The 21,446-nt window shown below is 39.3% G+C and overlaps 1 long non-coding RNA gene across 2 annotated transcripts in view; it reads left to right on the top strand.

Annotated features, from left to right (window-relative positions):
- Nucleotides 1-21,446, top strand: part of LOC140655194 (uncharacterized) — a 122,930-nt gene that overhangs the window by 24,942 nt on the left and 76,542 nt on the right. The window contains exon 1 of one of the 2 annotated variants that reach the window (XR_012043705.1): nt 15,527-15,640. The exons of the other annotated variant lie outside the window; for it this stretch is intronic. This is a non-coding gene — a long non-coding RNA (uncharacterized lncRNA). Of the gene's footprint in view, nt 1-15,526; nt 15,641-21,446 lie in introns of those variants that run through there. 2 annotated transcript variants of the gene reach the window in all.

Here is a 21,446-nt window from a genome sequence, read left to right on the forward strand (position 1 = left end):
TTTCTCCACTTCTTGTGACTGACTGTGGGATAAAATAGTATACACTTCTTCCATTTGCACAGTGTGTTTAGTGCCTCCGCAATTACGTTATATAAATAATATTGCTCATTTAAACTTACATAAGGTTGCTGAGTGCCAATAATACTCATGGCAGAGCTTGAGTTTTGCATTGCTTTTAACTACTACTATGCATTTAATTCTAAATGCAGTACTTCTTATTTCATTTTGCAAATGAGAAGCACCTATCAAACATCACTGTTTATGGTGACAAACTTATGAAATGTACTATTCAAGTAAAATACAATGCTCTTTTAAAGTTCAGGATCTATATAGTCAGAAGAGGTCAAATTCCAATGTGGGCATATAATGCAACTGCGACTATCCCCAAATATGTGCATTTTCATCAGGTCATGCTAAGCTACATGAGGAAATGGGTTGTTAGTCAGACAGACAGACTGCAGATGTGAAGCATCCGGAGACCCAAGAGAGCAAGGCACCACGACGACGTTATGCCATCAGAGATCATGCACTTGTACAGAAATAGAAGGGTTGGTGACTTGGAAACAAGAGGCAGAAGGTTTGAGCTGATTAGGGATGCCCTGCCAGTGCCAGTGCTTTCTGTTGCTTTCAGACTGGCATTGTGTCAGAGCAGGCACAATACTTATCCTGTGTAGAAAGATAGGATATTGCTTAGTACTAGGCACAGAGAGAAGTGAAAAAGTTTTGAGGTACACTGTGTAGGTGACTCACTCAAAGGAAAGGATAGGGTAAATTTTTCAGTGTCTCAAACATAAGACTGAACTCTGGGGAAGCCACTAAGACACTCTGAATGCATACACTGGGGCAGCAAGTGATCTGTCTGCATCAGCTATAGAGAGTGCGTCACTGTGTGTCCTCACTCCCAGTATCCAAAGCAGCAGCCTCAGGCTCAGATTGCAGAAGATGTACAAGCTCAGTTGTTTGCTGTCCTGACACAGTCCCTTAAATGCATAGAATTATTTATTATATCTTGTTTACTTATTCCAAACTCCAGTTAGCGCAAAACTCTGAAAACATGGTTTTGTGGAGGACAGATGAGATGCTTTATTATGATGCACTTGCAGGGTCAAGAATCAAAGGACTTTTTGATGTACATCTACCTAGAAATTGTTGTGATACAACTTGGAAATCTTCAAGTTTCATAAACGTGAAGTACAGAAACAAGAACCAGTCCATTAGGTCTGAGGCCATTCTGAATGAATAGATCTAGACATATTGATATTTTAGATAGTAACCAACCACAAACTTGCTTTTATTTGTTCAGGTTCCTCTTTCTTTTTTTTAATCTTTATAATTCTTAGAAAACTGAATGTAGCCAGGGGAAGGATGGCAGGGAAGTAGTGGTTCCGTTGGTAAATACTACATTGAAATGTTATTTCTGTCTTTTCTAGTGAAGAAAAGGCTTTTCCAGGACTGAACTATTTTTTTTCACAGACCTGTAGTAGTGTTTCAATTAAATTACCATATATGTTAAATTTCAGCAGTTGTCTGGCCCTCCCAGGAACATGAGTCTTCTGTTTTCCCACTGTTAACAGCTTAGAGCTAAAACTCTTCCATATTTTAATTACTGCAGATCTATCAAAGTGCTAACCATCTAATTATAACTAGTTTTGGTTTTTTTAATTGTTACTTTAAATGTTTTGTCTTCAATTAACTTTCCTCTGCCCTGAAGACAGTATTCAGCAGATTGCAAGGTCTTGGCTGTGTGGTATTATGTATGGCCTGTTCAGGTGTATCTTTTTCCTTTGTAAGAACAGACTTTCTGCTGCTTTAGGCCCTGGATGTTCTCTGCTGATGGTTGTGACAGTTTTGAACATGCCAGGAAGGCAGAGGCCAGAGCGATGATTTTGCTTTACCGATGTGTTTCTCAAAAGCCATCCAAATGCCATAGTGATGGATGGCTTTGAAATACATATTTAAGCTTATAAACTTGCAATTAAAGAGCCTATCTGTTATGTCAGAGCAAGAGAGAAGTCTTAGAATCAATCGTAGAAAACCTGAACTAGCCACAAGCAAAATTTTGGTGCACTGGCCTTTCTCACTTCTGCCTCTCATATGTGTGGTGGTTCCTAGTGACCAGACTGTAACAGAACATAGCATTCTTTTTTTGTTTGTTTGTTTGTTTTTTGTTTTTTCCTTGAACTATTCTGTTCTTTATAGAACTTTGGCCATATCCTTTTCCTAACCTTTTTCACTAATGTAATTTCTCTTTGCATAGTACCTCACAATATCTGACCTGAAGTCAGTGAGAATGCAAAATCTGAAGATTATTGATGCCAAAGTATTAGAGAGTTAGAGTCGTATAGAGAAACATGCAAGCTGGAGCACTGCTGGAAAGCAAACCAAAAAGGTCAAAATTACCAAATATTGTCTACAGAAGACTACTGGCTTGTACATGGCTATTCTCATTTTAGTATAAAATTACTTGTGTCAGGAGTGCAACTCTTGCATTAGTTATTGTCGCAGGCCACAGTGTTGCTGCTTGTTTCCATCTCACAACCAATTAAACAGAAGGAAAAAGAGAATGAGCAGGATACAGACTAGCCTAAATTTCTTAGGTTTCTGTTCAAAGTCATGTTCAGGATCCTTATTTTGACAAGCACTGCTGAAATTGGATAGTTTTACTGCAGTGCAGTGGAGCTGGCTTCATTCTGTTGCACTTGCTTGCCATAAAGTGTAGCTTTCTCTAATCTAATGCCTTTGTAATTGTACTGATAATGCTGCTGGGCTGTCAGGGACACTTCGTAAAGAGCATCTGTTGCACGGGCCTCCACAAATAGGGTGTAGCACACGTGGCTTTATGATCATTAGTATCTAGCAGTTTTAGCAACCCACCTCACTACCTTTTGCTTGTTAGGAATGTATTTTTAGACAGACGTATTTTTAAATTAATAATATCTTCTTTTCTTGCCTTTGATGATTTAGGAGCTTTCTGCACTTTCAACTCTCAAACGATAGTCTAGCAGGTAGCAGCAGCACTTAAATACAGCCTTTTTAGAGCATGGATTACAAGGCACAGAATTCCAGGCTGGAACAGCTGGCTGATAAATTACAGTGCACACTAATCAGCATGTCATGGTGGAGGATTTACGTGGTCGATAGCAAGTGCCAGCCAATTATAAATCAAATACATCACTATTTTTGTCTCTTCAACCAGAGCACTATCTGTATAGTAATTTGCTTCTGCACCCACTAAGCTGTAATTTCCTAGTCATCTGGAGAAAGATGCAATTACCAATAGGGAGAGTGATTCTGTGAGGGAGAAATCTGAGTGTGCTTGGACATTGTAAACTGAAAAATTTTAAAATAATATTCATAGTTCAGGTTCAGGAAATACACTTTTACCTTGATTAGGAGATACTGTTTTTTCCATTCGTGAGATGACACAATAACTCTAAGAAGTGACATTGTCTTCCAGATCCTCAGAATCAAGTTATTATGTGCTCATTGTCTGAGTAGATGCTTGATGCTTGCAGAAGAACCTCTGCTTCCATTTCATACAGGAAGCCAAGCATCAAACAGCATGTAAATGTGTGTGGCACATGCACACGAGAGATGTGCTTGTACACAGATGTCAAATTAAAGTAGATGAATAGGGATGGGAAAGATGACTAACAAAAACCAATTAACAGTGGAACAGAGCTGTAGTTTGTGGGTTTTCCTCATGATTTTTGTTGTTCACCAATGGCTAAAGATTTCTTGCTGTGTGAGGTGTTAGTCCTGGCAAAACAGAACAGAGTTTTTATAGCTCTTTTGTTGTTGGATGTTCTCAGAGTACTGGTGCGTCTTATCACCTGTAGAATATAATGCTTCGCTTCTGGTTGTAGGAAAAAGGCAGAGCCCTAATATTCGGCTCTGATTTTATATTTTGTCTGGTAATAGGCCGTTGTGTTCTTCAACCACTCAGCAGTGTAATACTAATTCTGGATGACTGATGAGCAATGCTACTCATTTAGCTAAGTTTACAATGACTTTACGCTGAGCTGGGGCTTTCTAGGCATTGGCAGAACTCCTTTTTGTTGCTGCCTTGTGTATGTGCTGCTAGGCAGCAGCAGCACCAAATTTTGGATCTAAACCTGCACTGACTGAAGAACAAGTGAGGAGTGGAAGTCTGAAAGGGGGAATGTTTCCATTTCTGAGAAACTTTCACTGCCTCCTTAAATGATCAATTAGCTAAAATTGTGTTTGTGTTGGTTCTGAAAATTTCCACATGTGCTTCTGTTATGTGGATCTATACTGTTGATGAGACATTGTAAGAAACTTGTAAGGAAACGACTAAGCCGTATTGTGGCTAGTTGATTGCTGTGGTTAAAGATGGTACTGGGTGGATTTGAATTTACGGAAATACAGCATACTGAATGCTGAACCCATTGTGGCTGGGGCTTACCAGTCAGGGGGGGCAATATGTGTCAATCCACTGAAGGAAACAGAATGAAGGGATGTTCATGAGATATGCTGTATTTCTAAAAAGGAATCATAATTGACATTTCATTTGTCTGACCTTGCCTTCACTTGCCTTCATTTTGAAATCTTTCTGTCACAATGAATGGGAGCTCCCAGTAAAACCTACTCCCTAACTCTTGACTCACATATATTTGTTTTAGACTTTATGATTTTTTGCTTATGCCATCTTAAGCCTGGACCCGTACGCAATAGCAACACAATGGTGCTGGAGGAGAGAAAATGAATGTACTTCAATAGATAAGAATGCTGGCCTCTTACTACTCAAAATTATGAGAATTTTCTTATTTAAGAAATGAGTCACACCACATTGACACAAATTATTTGCTCAGCTCAGTGGTTCAGCTGCTGTTATGTCTGATTTTGAGTATGCATGTGTTGCAATGTCTAATTTAGGGAAAAAAAGCATAACACTCACTTATGTATAGGAAATTATTTATGAGCTAATGGTGCTATGGAGTCTGATTTGAGCTTCCAGGAGTGCCCTCTGACTTCAAGGACTACAAACATTTGCAAACATAATTAATAAAAAATGATTTGGAAGCATAGATGGAGGTGAGACAAAGGAGCACTATAAAATTTACTTCAAATCAGTGTTCCACCACTGCGTTTGTAACTAGACTCTCCTTAAAGCTAAGTCCATGGAATCGATGTCATGTGTCTCATAGGGATCTTCAGCAATCCCAAGGGATTGCTTCAGGGTTAGCTAAAAAATGTTCTTGCATTATTTACCAATGACTCATTTGTAACCATCTGCCACTCCTCTTCCTTGAGTAAATATTGGCAAATGTTGTTGCTGCAATAACAACAGTCAGCGCTACATCACAGCTTTCTCAGATACTGGCACAATGGCTGTGCCAGGATAAGGCAAAGACCTTATCTGGAAGCTGTAAAAACCATCTGGGGCTTTCTCACATAATGCCAGTCAGAGTAACCCTAGAGCTGTGCCATCTGATGATGGGAAAATCAGGACTGAGGTCAGGAAATAACAAAGATCTATCCCTCAGTCGTTTCAGTTGTGCCAGAGGACCTGATCTGTTTTACCTTAGCTAAGAACAGTCTTCTGGCTTGAAGAAAAGAGTAAGGGCAGATAATGGTTCTGTGAAATCCATTGGGGTTCTCATGTGGGGGGGAAGCTTTTGGATGCTATTGATGCCTAGTGTTCTTGCTTTCTTCAGCAGGACCGTGAAAGAGAAAAGACCCCTCATGTACATATATATTACTTTCATGCTGTGACATGCAGTTGTATCTAATTTCCGTGCTTTCAGCCTCTCCTTCATCTTCATTGTAAAATTGTGAAATCCTCTGTGACCTGATGCTGTATATAAGTTATTAAAAAAGTGGCATCTTGGTATAAAACGGCAGAGAGCACTTTTTTCCTACTTCTATGAGTCGGTCTGTTTTTTAAAAATGAGCAGAATATCTTTGCCACATTCTTACTTAGAAATCAGTGATACAAAATTATATCTTCATTGATTTGGCACTTACCAGCTTTCCCAAATAAGACATTACAAGATCCTTAATGGTTGTACTTTTGAGGCTTAGAAGTGGACTGTCTCCTTCTGTTTGCTTCCAAGGTAACCTTTCATGCTCGCTACATTTTCAGAACACTTTGAATATATGCCCAAAACCACCAAAGACATTCATCCTGCCCCATCTAACTTCAAAGACTACTTCAGTCACTCTCTCCTGAGCAAGTGAGGTTGTTGTAAGAGGATAATTTGTCTAACTGTCTTTCTTCCTTCTACATTGGTAGTTAGTCAATGCATCCCCAGTACTGCAATGCAGCATGGAGGTGCCCTGCTAAGTCTGGGCAATTTAGCTTGGCTACTGGAAGCAGTACAGTTATATGATAGTGTGTGTAGCTTCGCCTCGGCTAGAGTTCTCAGCTTCATGTTTGGCCTGGTCATGCTGAAGAGAGTGTCAGTAGAGTGAAATGCTGCCTAGCCAACCAGAGTTACTCTTTCATATTTTGATGTGTTATTCTGGTGGATTCTGGTGGTGGGTATTGGGTCCTTGCAAGCTGGCTTTGCAACAAAGAAGAAACCAGTGATGTGGAAGTCTGCTACATCCTCCTTGCTACACGCGGGCCTAGAAAACAAGCGTTTCCTCTAAGATTTAAAACTTGCTTGCACATGAAGAAAAAAGGTTCTGAACGGTGATAGTGTGACAGTGATATTGCTAGGTAGTATGTAGACCTAGTTTGTGGAAATTAGATCTTCTGTAAAATAATTGGGTAGCGTGAAAATTCTGAGAAATAGGCAGAAGGAGATATTTAAAGACTGAGTTACAGACTGCTGGCTGACTACAGCTTGAAAAGTAGGGCTACTGACATGGTGTGTGGAAAAGCCCATTTAAAACCACGCTCTGCCTGATTTAGAGTGATGTGGGATGAAAATCGACAGTAAATACCCATAATCCATATTCAAATATTAGAGCAGGGACTTGTATCAGATTGTCCTGAACCCTTGCGTTATTACAAAAGTATAGAAAGGCTTTGCCTGCTTTCATTGCAAAGGGAAAATAACACTGATTTTGGGAGCTTGAAAGATTCTGCAGGACAGAATTAAGATATGCTGGTCTAGTTCCATGTTCTTGTTATTGTGGTGCAGCATGTGAAAGTGAAATGCAAATGTTAGCAATATTGTAACCACTCAGATTTGTCCTCTGCTTTAGGCTTCCCTGTGGATGATCTTTAAAATACGTTCCATCACAAATATAGTTATACAGAGTTCAGGTAGGTTAATACTGTTCAGACTTCTCTATCCTTTCTCTTCTCTCCTCTCCCCCATCATCCTATAAAATCATGGGCTTTTCTTTGTGATTCCTGGGATTTTTTTATTTCCTTCTTTGTTTTGTTTAAGGAAACACCTGAGTCATGATTTTACTTTTTTCTCTGCAACCATAAGGGATACAATTTTTCTTGTAACTGAAAGCTTAAATCCCTTGACTCTGGGCTTTAAGCAAAACACTAATTATCATTACACGTCCTCACAGCTTTTGTTATCCCACTTTAGGATGAATGGTATTATTTCTAGCTAAACACACTGTTAAATACCATTGGTGCTTCCTTTAGTGCTAGAAACTCACAGAAAACTACGTAGCTTGTTCTGCAGCACAGGATTCTTGTTGACTAGGCTGCTTGTTTTAAAGCAAGTCTTATCTGTGACCATGAGAGAGATGCTGAGGTGAAGGAAGACAAGAACATTGCAGGTTCAAGCTTCATATCTTTGCATCCAGAGAATGGTAAGGGAAATGGAAAGCTAATTTTAAAGTTATTTTCTATACTTGACACACCAGCCCCAGCTGAGAAACATAATTGCAGTTGATTTAATTGCTGTGCCATGATCTTTCCCAGTATGATAATAAGCATTTAGCAGCTTGGTGACACTGGGATAAAGTTATCTTAGGAAGCACTCTGTGGTTTTATTTGTCAGTATCAGGGATGCAGAAGCACTTTAGCCTCTTTGTACACAGATAATAGAAAAAAAACCCCACATATTTGCTGCAGATCATCTTCTGACATCAACACTTACCTGTTCTGTAAGCGCATCATAGCCATTTCTCAAAGCTGTCATTATTCTTCTAATTCCACCAAGATCAATGTCAGCTGACTGAAGAGTTGAAGATAGCTTTCACAGTGGGATGTTGCTTTGATTGTTGTTATTTCCAACGAGTCATCAAGCAGTGTACTAAAGGCTTGTACTCCCACATGGGAATGACCACTCATGACATCTAATTCCTCATTCCTTTTGGTTTATATAGCTTTTAGCTTGTTTCTTAATTTAAAAAATACTGATAATGGCTAACTGAGAGTGCCAGAATGTTTTTATATGAGCATCTATCTTCACAACCAATATGCCATTTTTTAATGCATTAACTGCCCTACATATTCCAAATGGAGATTCATCTCCATGCTCATTTCCTTTGTGTTGGAATTACCTGTTTTTAATTAGTCTAAATGCCTGAAGAGTTTTATGTCTTCATACACCACTGAGCTTATTTTCCTTCTGAACATACAAGCAACCATCTAGGTACAGAATACATGACATTGCAATGTTGCTCACCTGGCTTGGTAGTGCAGCTTTTGCAGCAAATTCAATTAAGGCATCAATTTTAGGCTATGCTGATGATAATAAATTCCCCATTTAATAGAAGTTATGCTTTGATGGTTTTTCACATGTCATTTTAATTAATCAGTATAAGTGCTAATGAAACAATGAAGTGGTTTGAGCCATAGAAAATAACTATCTTCTGCTAAGTACTATGCAAGAAAGAATAACAGTGCTTACCAGACGGATAGATAAATCAATGTGGCTTTCCTGAGTTTATTATTTTCAGCTTTTTTTTTTGTACTTTCATTAGTCCTAGGAATGTGTCACAAATGAAGTAAAACTACTAAAAGCATGAAAGTCTAATGCAAAAAGTTAATGCTTAAGTTGTCTAATTAAAGTCAATAGAGGATGTGGTTTTGTAAGTATGATTATTTCTTATTGAATAGTCTTCCACTATGCCTTAAAATGGGAGTCACTACTAAAAGCAAGAACCTATGTAAAATGTACCCCTTTGCTTCCATCATGGCTTTGAGAAACAGAGGAGATGAGCTGTCTGGCTTTTGCATGATGTGCACGGCTTCCACTCTTAGTGCACATCAGTTTTAGAAGCAAAGCTGTGGCCACAGACATTCCTTCTTCAGTCAGTGATTCAGCTCCATTCCCCACTTGGAGCAGGAGCCAATTTGGTGACTAGTTACCAGTCCACATGAAGCTGGCAGTGTTGGCTGTTTGCTTCTGGTAGGCTTCACTTGAGTGCAAGCACTATCTAATTAGACGTGGAGAGACTTGTTGAATTATATTCCCTTTGCTCACTCAGTCGATGCTTGGAGCATGAATCTTTTAACAGATATTGATGCTGACTCATGGGACTCTTGCTGATGAGGGAGAAGATCGTGCATCTGGCATGCTCAAGGTCATGTCATGGATTCACGTGTTTGTGGGAAAGTGCAGAGCTGCTAGGCAGCTGCCCAGAAAATGTGCATTGCTGCCACGTCTGCTCCTTCTGAAACCCCATGAACAAGGCACTGCAAACAGCTAGAGGAAAATCCTGGCACTGCAAATACATGAAATGCAGACTTTGTGGCAGAAGTGGGAAAGTGCATAAGCTGAGGTCTAATTGAGTGAGTCATATGCTCAGAGCAATGAGACTTGACAGGTCTAAGTGAGGAAAGCCCCAGAGGGGCTCTTCAGAGAAAGAGCACTATTGCTACAGCAGTTCAGTTCCTTCTCAGCCTCTTGCCAGAGCTGCAGCCTAGCCTTGAAACCGTAATTTGCAAGTGTTTCCAAAATATAAACTGCATAGGAAGTTCATACTTGTGCATTTTGTAGTATCTTGAATGTCTTGACTGTGAGAGTTGTCTTTGCAGGCATTTGATCTCACTGAGGTATATTTCTATTTCATGACAATCTGGACTTCAGGGTAAAATAAAGTTGCCAGATTCTGCCTCTGGAATGAGTACTTGGTGCCTGTACCAAGCAAGTACCTTGCTGGCATTGAGGAGGACAGGGCTGAATATTTGGGCTTGATCCTGAAAAAAAATTTAAAGTCTTGCTGTTTTATTCATTAGAACATAATCTAGACAAACAGGATTTGCAGAGGATTTTTTTTTCTCTAATGTGGGACTCCTTAGCATGTATTTTATTTTTGGTAGAATAGCTCTTTGAAAAATGATGTGCAACATAAATACCATTTCTGAATTTGGCTCCAGCTGAGGGAAGACACATGCAGAGGAGACGGAAAAAGATGCATAGTGAGAAATCTGACCTTAACTTACTCCCTTGCTGGGTGCATACTCTTTTACTCAAGAGAGGCCCATAAAGAATAGATTTTTTAAACATTTAACTTACATTTTTTAAACATTTAACTTAAATCACCAATGCATTTGAATAAATATGTTTAGACATTCCTTTCCGACTAACAACTGCCATGATGTTTGGTTCCCCAACACCATGCTGTTAAAGCAATTGCAGGCAAATCTATTCTACACCTATCTGAGTTTTGTCAGTTCCGAGTAGTCAAGCAAGTCCTACAGCTTAGTTTTATTCCTCTCCTGTCACAGAGGCAGAGAAATAGCCCTGCTGCTAGTCTTGTTCAATGATGAAATTGCTCTTGAGTCTCATTAATATAATGAATCAATATGTTCTCCTGAACTGGAATGTTTTATGTTCTTAGTCTCTGCTCCCTAGGAAGACACTACTATTTAGGGATCAAATCTATCCAGCAAAGTAAAATGAAGAAATTTTCCCCCCTCCTTATATATTTTTCTAGCTAAGGAGTATTCCAAGCAGCATTCTAAATTATTCAAGACTCTGTAGCCTGTGGAATTTTCAATCTGTTGGAAACAGCTGAAAAATAAAAACCACATGCTCCACTGGCTCTGCGTACAAGAGTCTGCATTTTAAACCAGAGCTGCTGCGTACACTGTAGCTTGTGCCTGTATCGTTTGGTGTTGACATCTGCATTATGATGAGGGGAATTATTCAAAGCCAAATTACTATTCAGGGTGGTAGTGTGAAACAATGAAAATTAGATTGCTAGAGGGGAAAATATATGCAACAGTTTGTATAGTTAGGAAAGAAAATCGGGTTCATTTGCTGAAGCACTGCTTTCTGCGTTAGCAGAGTTTAACCCCTTTACAACAGCTAAAATAAAGCTGTGACATGTTTCATGACAAAATTCAAGTGTTTTCTATGTGCTTTTTCAACTGACGTAGTTATATTGTTTATGGACCTAATCTGAAAATGTCCTGTAGGGTAGTAAATAGTTGGTTTAGACATAGGTCTACAACCTGTTGAACAGTGGGAATAATTTACATCAAAAGTAAAATATGACAAAAAATCACCAGTTTTCCTCTTATTAAGCTGTGCACAAACTTTTTTTTTTTTTTTTGTTGCATATGTAAAAGCTTCTTCTTCAACAAATACATTTTGATCTTTAGTGAAGTGGGCCTGTGCATTGTGAATATTCAGCTACCATCCTGTATCAGTTAGCTTCATAGCTTGGGATATTAATTTCTGTCCCTAAAAACATTTTCTTCCTTAGCTAACCAAGACAGTCTGACTTGTGACTACTGAAATATAGTATTAGAACTAGCGGTTGATTTCTACAAGTTTGTGCTCGTCTACACCTGCTTTAGAAGCAGGGTCCCAACATTCTCCAGCTACCCAACCATTCAGAAGTCCTAATAAAATTTTTGGAAAGTCATCCTCGCCTTGTACCCAACCTCCGCAGAGCTTCAGGAAAATAAAAGAAACATCCATAGATTATAGATTCCTTCCTACACTTAAAAATTATCTACAATAGCCATAAATTAAAGAGCTTCTCTGTAAATCTTGGTCAGAAATCCAGGTTTGCATATCACATCCTGCCTATGAAAGAGGCTATTTGGAGCACATCGCTGTTTCACAGCTCATTGGCAGAGCAAAATTTGCACGCATTCTTGAAAGATTTATGCCGAAGTGTAGCTCTAGCCTGATATGCTGCCTCTGAGTCTCCGCTCCTTTTTCTTATATTGTCTGTCCAGTTATTTTACAAAGTGGCTTCAGTATCTCAGGTCTGGGGAGGGGGGGTGATAGCGTTCCCAGTTAATTTCTTTACTTCTTGAATTGTATGCCAGACCAAATACTGGCGTATGGACACATTTGAACTGTATGCTAAATAAGCAATAGACACTTGCCTTTCTCCTTGAAGGCTGTTTGCTTACCTGCAGTTTCACTTAGCTTCACTTACCTGTCTTTTAACTGGTGTCAATAACAGCTTTTACACATGATTACGGGAGCTCACAAAATTCCTTATTGACCAAAGCGATGATTCTAAGGAAACAACAATGAACTAGAAATTCAGATTTAAGACCTGAGACAAATTGAATAATGCTTTTAAGGCTGGCTTTACTTTTATTAATGTTGGGTTTGTTGATTTATTGAGTCTTTATTTAAACAAGAAAAAACCCCTGAACCGAGTTGTTTCTTTTCCAGCAAGATGATGTTTTTATCAATGTACACAACAGGGGAAAGAAATTAGTTGTTACAATTCTCTGATTACTTGAGAAAGGGTTATAATAAGAAGATAGTTGGGTTTTTTTGATAAAAGACAGTGAAGAACCAGATTGAAAAAAAAAAATCTCTTCATGGCACATAGTACCTTTTCTTCTAATGGAATTCTGCACTTTCATATAGTAAGGAAATCTATTCTATATATATTTGCATGATGTGCCTTTTATGTGTAAAGGTAGAAATACTTATCCAGCGAATAGTGAAATGTTGCAACTGTTAAACCTATTTTTAGAGATGGACAAACACAGAAGCAGAAAGGAGACACAAAAGTTAGAGTAAGTTCTGTGCTGAAGAGACCAGGAGTACATCCAAAGAGTACAGGAGATACACCCCTGGCTCTTCCAGTGTCTGTAACTACTCAGACTGACCATCCGATACTGAGGTTTGAGAACTGAATGTTTGATAGCTGAATAGTGATGAATCTGCACTGTCTTGCAAAAGATCTGAAGAAGGTTATCATCAGCTATGTAAGTGCTATGAAAGGCGCAATAAGCTTTGATCACAGAGAGTTGGAAAATCAGGACTTATCCATTATGAAAGACAGTTGCTGATAGATGAATTAATTTATGGGAGCCAGTACGTGTGTGTGTGCACTAAGGTGCAGAATTCTGTTTTCATACATATACTAGAAGATGCCAGTTCTCTGGACCCTGTTCAGTGCCACAGTGATACATGATAATATCCCCCATTGCTGCGGCTTTAATAACCTTCCCACTAACACTGGAAGGCTGCCACGCAGAGTGCAGCCTGGGCAGTAACAGTAGGAGCTTCTTCATTAAACTTCATTCTCCAGCAGGGCCTGGAAATGACAGCTATTTAATCCCCATCTTTTGCATGAAAGAGATTTTTCCTGTGTAATGCCATCTTGAGTTTATGTAGCATATGTTAATAGGTCAAATGCATCTTGTTGAGAACAGTAATTACTTGACTGTTACCTTTCATTCGATTTGTAACTGAATGCTTTAGAAAAATTTCTTCTATACTAAATTGTCTTCACATTTTCAGTCAGAATTTATCCTTCAAGCAAAAAAAATCTACTTACTTAACCTTGGCATCTGAACCACCAATTTTTGCAAAAGATATAAATTCTAGAAATAATTTTGAAAATTACTGAAGATTATGAAAATTATCTGCCTCCTCCCTGAACTTCTGATTCAATGCTGATTGCAACAGTTTAATCTCATTTTCTTTCAAAACATGGTTTATCATATAGTTGTGGCAGAAATGACTATAAAAGGAATGAGTGATTTGGCATCATTTTAGAATGTAACTAACTGATCTGTGATGAAGATCAATAGTAACCTAGAAACTGGGTATTTTTGTGTGCTGTGCTCTTGTAATAGTCTAACAGAGTACATAACAAACCTTTTTAAACATTACAAGACCGGTTTCTCATGAGCGTAGGTAATTTGAGAGAACAGCAGAATATCTCAGGCATTCTGCCATGTTTGTTTGACATCTGCAGAATGAGATGAAATAAGCGTTCAGTTTTGATCTAAAAAAGTAACATTTGCTTCTCTAAGCTATACTGAGTTCTGTTCATATGTCAGGGAGAAAATGCTTGAAGTGCTCTTTAATGGAATGGTGAACTAGGATTTTTTATCTTTGCCATATATTTCACATTTCTCTTATAGCAATGTATCTGAAAACAATTATTTATGTAAATTTGATAAATTAGAGCCTGGAAAAAGTTTACTGACCTTACAATGTGTGTTTTCCAGTCACAGGTGTTTTAACAGTTTCATATTTCCCAGATCCAGAACGATAAGGATTCCTAATCTTTGGGTAACAGGCTTCATAAAATTTGGCAAGAAATAGTAACACAGATCAGACACCTGTAACAAAGGGGTGTGCAGACTTACTTGTTAAACATATACAAATGCTTTCTGGCTGGATGTTCTGTTAATCTTTGTGTTACACCTATTTTGGTATTGTAATGCCATTTTTACTTTCAGGATGGGACAACTTCTTGAACAAACTGAGAAGATTTGTCTTTTTAGCTACACACTTGATGCCTGAATAGATTACAATAATTACTCAGTGTAAAATCAGTTGCATTCTGAAAATGTTCATACACCTTCTGATGGAAGCGTATTGTCAGAAGTCATTTGACAGTACTTCGCTTCCCTGCCTGAACGTGTCAGATGTCAGATGCGAAGACCCATGAAAAAGAAATGATAAAAAAACTTTTGGCTATTACTTGAGTGTGTCTGCATTACTGCCAGAAAACAGCCAAGGACTGAATTCTCCAAGCACCTGTGGCAACTTCATGGGTGTAGTCTTGAAGTTAGAACTTTCAGCATCCTAAATCCGAGAGATGAAACCAATTCAAAGCAAACTGCAGTATGTTTTATCAAGCATTGGAACAGGCTGCCCAGGGAAGTGGTTGAGTCGCCATCCCTGGAGGTATTTAAAAGACGTTTGGATGAGGTGCTATGGGACATGGTATAGTGGTGGTCTTGGTAGTGTTAGGTTTACGGTTGGACTCGATGATCTTAAAGGTCTTTTCCAACCTATACGATTCTGTGATTCTGTGATTCTATGTTGCTGTAACTCGGGTGCAACAAAGCACTTGTCTCTGTTTGTGTGTAGCACGTAACGGAAGTGGTCTGGAGAAAACCGCCCGAGCGTTAGTGCCAGGAAGACCTCGGTGCCGTGTTTGGGATGCCACCTCTACTCTCACCAGTATCTCCATCCGCAGCGCTCAGCCCAGAGCACTAAGCTGGCTCATACTTAGCCGTGGCCACACGGCCTGAGGTTAATACTTTCATAATAAGAGGAAAATGAATATTTTCTCCCTTCGGCGCCCGCGGGCCCCGCCGCCGCCGGGCCCCGCCGCCGCCGCGAAGCGCGGGCGCCCCCAGCGGAGCCGGCGGCGCCGAGCGGGGGCGGAGGGTGGCGCTCCCAGCAAACGCGCTGAAGAGGCAGCGGTCGGCGGGCACATTTTAATGACCTAGCGCTTTAGAGCGGCTCGGGGGAGGATCACTGTCATCGCTCCCGCTTAAAACAATTATAACTGTTCCTCTTCTTAGGTAAGATTTAGTATTGTCGTGTTCGCTCATAGTTTATGTGCCGGTTGATCTTCGCCTATGCTATTTTAGTCGAACTCATGCGCTGTTGGAGGAAAACGGTAATGTACTGTGCTGCGCTTTTGCAATTTCTTAAACACTTTTCCCGCTGTTTCCATGCCTTCCTGTGAGCATGACATGAAAAAACCGTGGCCTTTTTTTTGTTCACGAAGGCTTTGTTGTGAGAAGGGATTCTCATAAGGGCAGCATTCTGACTCTTCTGCTGCCGTGAAGTGTGTGCTAGCGTTGCCTGAAATCCAGACAAGTCAGGAAGATGCAAGATAATAAATGTCAATGAGGAAGCACAGTCTTGTTTGGCAGGGTCACAGTAAGAAGTGCGGGGTTATATACGTAAATGGCTGAGTACCTACTGTTTATCCTTTGCTCACCTTTTCGCAAGTACTGAGGTGGAAGGGGAGCAAGGGTTAGGCTATAAATAAAACCACTTCAGTGTGATTTACGCGCATAGGCTCAGTAAATTGTCCGTGCATTGGCTGCGAGCGGCAGCATCTCCTTTTCTGAGCCTGCTGCCCCATCTAGTGGCAGTCCTGTACATTGGGTACCGTGAGAGGAAACGAGCAGCTCGCTCCTCACAGCCTGGGTTATCGATTGCAGGCACATAGCTTAAAAATAGTATTGAACAAAAGCCAGTGCGACCCATCAAAGTTTGAGTCTATGTAGGCCAATCAATGAAAGACATAAGTACTTTTTCTTCAGGTGTTCATAAAAGTTTTAATAGAGAATAGTGGCTTTTAAAGACAGGGAAGCTGCCCTATCTGCTGGGAGCTTTGTAGGTGTGAGATTGTTTCCTGTAAAACAAGAGGTCAAGTTGGCCCAAACAAGTAGGACTAAATCTGGAAATAAGAATTCAATTGCTCTTGCAGATCATTCAGTAATAATGTTGTCTTTTGGAGGGTGGGGGCTTCCCTCAGTCCTATAATTACATTCTCCCTTTAAAACCTTATTTCTCTGATAGCTTACAAATCTCCAGATTGATCTGATTGCCCATGTCTTTGATTTGAGGGCTTTTAAATTTCATTTCTGTTGCTGAATCTTTATAAAGACTATCTTGATGCATCTTTGTTTTCATAGCAAGATTCAGTAACTAAAAACACAAGACTAACATTTCTGTTTGGCAGTGGTTTTGTTAATATAGAAAATGAACCATTGGCTCCTGTGCAGTGACACCAACAACATGGCTGGGGTACTGGTAACCTTCTAAGTAAGAAAGCTCTTTGCCATTCAAAGAGCCCATAGACTGTAATTTTAGTTGTAGTGGCTGGACAAGTGCAACAGATACCCAGACAATGAGAAAACAATAATTAAATAGCATCTCATCTTGATTGTCTCTACAGAAACTAGGATATACCAGCAGATATATCTACCTTCTCAGGCTGTTGAATGCAGGAGCTCAAATGCTGGAGATTTGCAGGATCCTTTGATGTTAAGTTGGTGAAATACATCATTCATTCATATGTGTATACACACACACACACACACACATATATGTATGTAAAAACTTCAGCCTTTGTCATGAATGGTTGGTAGGAAAAAAATGTAGCAGAAAAGCTTATGTAGTTGTGAAATTCAGACCTTGTTACCACACAGTCTTCGTAGCCGTAAAATTGTCAAACAAGGAAAGATTATTAACTTCTTTAAACCAATGTAGTAAAAAATATAAAAGAAATATAGTGAAAACTATACAATTTCATTATACCTGTATGCTTTTCCCTTTTCTTATACTGACACAAAGTCTATGAACATAAATGCCAGCACAGGTATGTATAGCCTGGCACTTGTCTGGTATATTTTCACTGAGATACCATACCTAGTTCCAGAGAGGTCTTTAAACATTGCTGCCTCCTGACATTTTCAGTGCTGCAATTAATAATAAAACTTTTTGTTATTATTGCAAGTTTATTGAGTTAAAAGGCTGCTGACATCAATCACAGTCAGGTGACAAACTTTATTTTTAAGCTTTGCAATTTAAAGCACTCATAAGCTAACATCCTTGGGAGGCTGGAATCTACTGTCTCTTTATCTCCTTCCCACTGTTTGTCAGCTTAGGTGTTTGACAGCTCTGTTGCCTCTGAACAGTCAGTATTTTTCCTGTCCATGTGATTGTTTTCATGCTTCAGGAGGACATATGTATATTTTAAGACTAGAATATGACTGTAAAAACAAAAATTGTTCCAAAATTTTTAGAGCAAAGCTAGTAGCTTATATAATTTCCCCCCTAAATGTTCAAAAAGTCCCTTTAATGTAGTTTTAAGGCTGAGTCAAGTTGACCATCTAAAAATATTTCCATAGGCTGGCTTCAGCTACAGAATATGATAAATTTCTCTGATTTGCCTCCCTAGAGCTCTTGATACTGCGTGTCTTAAAAGAGCTCTTGATACCGCATGTCTTAAAACAAGCCTATTGTAAATAAAGGATATAGTTACTATAAGACAGAAGTGTCCTTAGGTGCCAAAAGATTTAGTATGCAGAATAAACCTAGTTGCAGTTATTTTAGATGAAATTGGGTTGTTCTGGAAACAGATTGTCTGTTTACGTCTAGTTTGAAATGAAGTTAGCAATCATTTGTTCTTAAAGATGATACATAAAATGTGATGTCTGTGATCAAATACGTTTGATCCCAAATGCAAGGTGTCTAAGGGAAATAAAACAGCCAAGCTTAGATTCAGTCTCTCCAGTGATCCTCTATAAAACTAAATACTTAAAATATTTCTGTTGTGCCCAGTCTTCACATGATAGACTGAATGAGAATTTCTACCCCACGTTTTTGAGGGATTCTTCCACCTCAGTTTCCACCCCCATGCCCGATTTGGCATTCAAAGCCAAATCAAACACCCAAACAAGGATGCCTAGGACATATTTGTGAAGAATCACAATTGTGAAATGACAGCTAAGATCCTTCCAGAAATAAAGCAGAAGCTGTTAACCACATAAGGAAGTAAAAATGTCTTCCCATTTGAGTGATGGCACTTGAATGCTGTCGCTGATTTAAGTCTGATAGTTTCTCTCATTTTTCTGGAAGATTATTAGTCAGAATCATTTCTGAGACAAATCAATTCATTTTTGAATGGCAGCTACTTAAAGCTGCTTGTTGTTCTGCAATGTTGGCTCTGGTTCTGGCTAGCAAGTTCTAGAGCAAAATACAACTGAGATGGTCAAGGATACCTGTTCAAGGCAGTTCTTCATGTGGCTGGGGCTGCTATTAATATAGCACATAAGCATGTTTAAAAATAAAAAAGTTATCCAACCACACCAGTTTGCAGTATGTCAGACTTTGCAGGTGCATTTGGAGACGAAGGAGTTGGAACATTAGTGAAGATTTTTTTGTCATGGGTGCTGATGTGCTGTAGTAATGCCAAGTACATGCTGTGATCTTCATGGAACAGCTGCAATTTCAACAGCTGTAGTGATGTTCTGATTTATGTCACTTGGGGATGTTTTGTTTTAACTTAGGCTAAAGTTTTGTGCCACAACACAAGAAAATTTAGGGAAGAATTATTAAGTGGTGATTCTTAATTACTGCTGCTGTAGTTATGAATATAGTGAATTTAGAACTGTAACTAGAGCTGTAACTGTAACTGTAATCTGAGCTGTAACTAGCAGAGATACTTTGCTTCATTTCTAATATATGATGAAACTGCCTGTGGATGTTTTTTATTTGTAAATGTGTCCAGCTGGTTTTCTGGAATTATACTGTCACCAAACAGGCATCAGATCCTAAAATGCATAAGTCCGTGACTGGCAAAGTCTGGTGGTTGCCTGTGATTTTCAGCTTCTTTTGTGATTGCCTCCTTATGGTAATACTGTGCTTTGGAAGGTTTTATCACACCCAGAGGCCTCCAGCTTGAAACATACTGAGGTAATTCATGCGTATGATGCCAAGTCATAGCATTACGTACAAAACACTTTCCAGTTATTCAGTAGAGAAAGAACGTTTCCACTATCCAATGGGGGATAATAATTTTACTCTCTTGCCAGTTGCACATGTTATTCATTGCAAATATTTTGTGCAGTGGGACATGGAAGCAATTAATTTGATTCTAGTTCTGTCTGGAATATCATTTTGTTAAGAGTCACTGAAAAGTTCGCTCAAAACTTTTTGTAGTTATTAGTCCACCATTAAGAGGTTTGCCTTTAATTGTTAATTCATAAATCCAGACCATTGTGTCTCATAAGAGCCATTTTTTTAAAGCCATTTTTTAAAAAGATGGTTAAATTGTGTAATACTATTTCTAAACTTCCCTGTGGTGTCTGTATTTTCATGTAGTCATCTCAGTCACTGAGCATGTTCATTTATTTCATAATAAAACAGAGAACCTGAGATTAGATGATTTCTCAAAATCCCTTCCAGTTTCATTGCAAGAGCCCAGAACAACTAGTTTATCTCTGTCTAAATTATTCTGAAAAATTCCAGTGGAGGAGGTTCAATGCCACTCAATGCCATTTATTGTCATGCTTCACCACTCTTACCAGTAGCGTAATTTCATAATACTTGGATTCAGTTTCCCTTCCTGCAGCCAGGCTTATTGCTTCTCACCCTATCGCCCGTAGACACAGAGGGCAGTTTATTCCCTTCTCTGCTGCAGTCTTTTCCCCTTTGAAGAAAATGTCCCTTGTAGATTTTGCTTCTCTAGATAAAATAAACCAAATATTTTCAGTCTTTTCTCCTTATGTTCTAGACCATTGATCATTTTTGTTGTGTTCTCATCAAGAAGAATGATGCTTAAAACAAGACACTGCTGAGTGTCTGCCTAGTCCCCAGGTTTACAAACTGTGCTCCAGTGTATGTGTCAGTATGTTTACATTTTTTTGCTCAATACTGTTGACTTAAATCCAGCTTGTGGTCTGCTATGCCTTCTGGATCTGCTTTAATACCAGTCGTCACTCATCTGCCTCTGTGTGTTTGGTTGTTCCTGTTTGCCTTTATTAGCTTGTTCATTTCTGATGACTCCGGTTTGCTAAGTTCACTCTGAATTCTGTTTGGATGCTGGTATACTTGTACACCTTCCCAGCTTCAAATATCATCAGTGTATCCTACCAGACAGATGCAGCCTAAATCTGAATGAGTCAACTAGTTGGCTGTAGCTATGTGTCCTGGTTTTGGCTGGGATGGAGTTAATTTTCTTCCTAGTAGCTGGTATAGTGCTGTGGTTTGGATTTTAGTATGAGAATAAGGTTGGTAATACACTGATGTTTTAGTTGTTGCTAAGCAGTGCTTATGCTAAGTCAAGGACTTTTCAGCTTCCCTTGCTCTGCTGGGTGCACAAGAAGCTGGGAGGGGGCACAGCCAGAACAGCTGACCCCAGCTGGCCAAAGGGCTATTCCATACCATATGGCATCATGCTCAGCATATAGACTGGGGGGAGTTGGTCGGGGGGCAGCGATCCCTGCTTGGGGACTGGCTGGGCATTGGTCAGTGGGTGGTGAGCAATTGCATTGTGCATCACTTGTTTTGTACATTATCATCATTATTATTATTACTACTACTATTATTATTATTATTATATTTTCTTTTCCTCTGCTGTCCTATTAAACTGTCTTTATCTCAAGCCACAGGTTTTACTTTTTTCTCCCAAATTCTCTCCCCCATCCCACTGCAGGGGGGAGGGGGGAGGGGAGGATGAGCGAGCAGCTGTGAGGTGCTTAGTTGCCAACTGGGGTTAAACCATGACTCTATGGAACAGGACACAGGAATCGAGCATAGTGCTCATGTGGGTCTGCATATGTATTCATGCTTGACTTGTGGGTGTAC

The sequence above is a fragment of the Ciconia boyciana genome, chromosome 8 (assembly GCF_034638445.1).
Source record: "Ciconia boyciana chromosome 8, ASM3463844v1, whole genome shotgun sequence".
In the NCBI taxonomy this organism is placed as follows: domain Eukaryota; kingdom Metazoa; phylum Chordata; class Aves; order Ciconiiformes; family Ciconiidae; genus Ciconia; species Ciconia boyciana.